Raw genomic sequence first — 2,043 nt, 5'->3', positions numbered from 1 at the left:
CTAGATCTTTCAGCTTTATGGGCAGTTTGTTTTGTATCTTAGATGTGCACTCCTCAGTAAGTGCAAGTGTAGCATACTCTGTCAACCGATTCTTGTTTGACACTATATTCTTCAAGTATTTTGCATATTTTGGAACACTGTAGAATATCAAGTAGAGGAATATTTACATGAACTTGCTTTAGAAGATCCAAAAACTTTTTGTAACTGGCCTCTTTTTGGTGTTTTCTTTCCCTTGAGAAAGGGTAAAGGTATATCCTTCTTCTTCCATCACCTACAACTTTTTTTTTTACACTTTTCTCCTCATTGGCTTTAGGATCGTCATCAGTGGTTATAGGACTAGCCTGCTCAAGTACCATCTTCTTTAACTACAACCCACTCCTTGTTGTAACTGCATTTACCTTCTTTGGATTGGCCTCTGTACCACTAGGTAAGCCTCTTTGAGGTCTTGTATTTTCTGCCCCCGCAATCTGACCGAGTTGCAGCTCCAAATTCATAGTAATCAACCATTAACTCTTTGAATCTACTATAAACTGCACTTGATTAGCTAAAAGCTTCTTCATGATCTCCTTTATATTACTTGTTTTAGTAGTAGCTTGATTATTCTGAATCTGTTGTTGATTCTGTTGCACTGGCCCCATATACTAATTATTATTCTGTGCCTGATTTCCACCCCATAAGAAATTGGGATGATTCCTCTAGTTGGAATTATATATGTTACCAAAGTTTTGTTGTCATAGTCGATTCACATTTCCCGCATAATTAATAAAATTTGGATTAACCGCACAAGAATCTGTTGCGTGTTCACTACTTCCATAAACCATACACAAAGAATTTACCTGTTGGTCTACATTAGCTATAGTTGCTACTTGCGGAACCCCCAACTTCATGTTGTTCAACTGAGTAAGCGTCTAATTTTGCATTACTACAAGCTGAGATGATAAATCAAGGAACTGATCTACCTCTAACACACCTGCAACCTTCTTAGGAGCACTCATTGAGTCAGCATGCCATTCAGGGTCCCCTTATGAAATTCGATTCAGCAGTGTGTATAATTCATCATAAGTCTTCTCAAGAGCTTGCCCACCTACTGCTGAATCCAAAAGAATCTTGGTATTTGGCTCTAGCCCCTCTATGAAAGTATGAATAAGAATATCATCAGACTGATAATGGTGAGGGAAATTTTAGAGTATACTTTTAAATCTCTCCCAAGATTGGTAGATATTCTCTCCTTCATTTAGTGTGAAACTCTGAATCTCACTTCTTAAACATGCAGTCTTCCCTGATGGAAAGAATTAAACAAGGAACCTTCGAGCTAGATCTTCATAAGAAGTAATGGAGAGTGGTGGTTCAGCATGTAACCACCTCTTCACTTCCCCAATTAAAGAAAAGGGTAAGAGTGTAAGTCTGATGCAATCAGTATTCACCTTTGCAGGAATGTAAGTATCAAGAGTGTAAGTCTGATGCAATCAGTATTCACCCTTGCAGGAATGTAAGTATCGCTTATTTCCAAGAAGGTTTGTATGTGTTGTTGTGGGTCTTCATGTGAAAATTTGGCAAATTGCCCAGCCGAATTAAGCAACTACATCATATTCTGCATTAACTCAATTCAACCTCCTGGCTCGGGTTTGCGAATATTGTTAGTCGCATGCTTCGTGAGTGGGATTGCCACCTCACAAACAAGTCTAGCATCTACTTGAGTAGGAGCAGCTGGGATATGTTCGGTATTTGGATCAACTGGATCATTTTTTTATTCAGCCATTTAGTCCTGTTGAATTGGATAATGACCTCTTTACCTCTGTTGAAATACCAGTTCTAGTTTCGAAGAACGCTCTACTAACTCTCTATCTCTGCTAGTCTAGTTTCAGCTAAACTTTCAAAAAGTCTGCTGCAAGATCAAGTCGTTAACACTTAAACTTACTTTCAAAAATAAAAAAAATTAGCAAATTACTAATTATAAGAATCCCCGGCAACGGTACCAAAAACTTATTGTGTTCAAATGCACACGCAAATGTACATGATCGTACAAGTAATATAATGACTTAG

At 37.8% G+C, this 2,043-nt stretch overlaps 1 non-coding gene across 1 annotated transcript; it reads left to right on the top strand.

The window, feature by feature from the left end:
- The first annotated feature begins 1,161 nt into the window (after nt 1-1,161).
- LOC124898247 lies at nt 1,162-1,268 on the top strand. The gene has a single exon (XR_007055223.1). It is a non-coding gene; the product is annotated as a small nucleolar RNA R71 (small nucleolar RNA).
- The last annotated feature ends 775 nt before the right edge of the window (nt 1,269-2,043 follow it).

The sequence above is a fragment of the Capsicum annuum genome, chromosome 4, assembly GCF_002878395.1.
Source record: "Capsicum annuum cultivar UCD-10X-F1 chromosome 4, UCD10Xv1.1, whole genome shotgun sequence".
Classification (NCBI taxonomy): domain Eukaryota; kingdom Viridiplantae; phylum Streptophyta; class Magnoliopsida; order Solanales; family Solanaceae; genus Capsicum; species Capsicum annuum.
The sequence above is the reverse complement of the archived record's forward strand: the minus strand, read 5'-3'. Positions and strand labels throughout refer to the sequence as shown.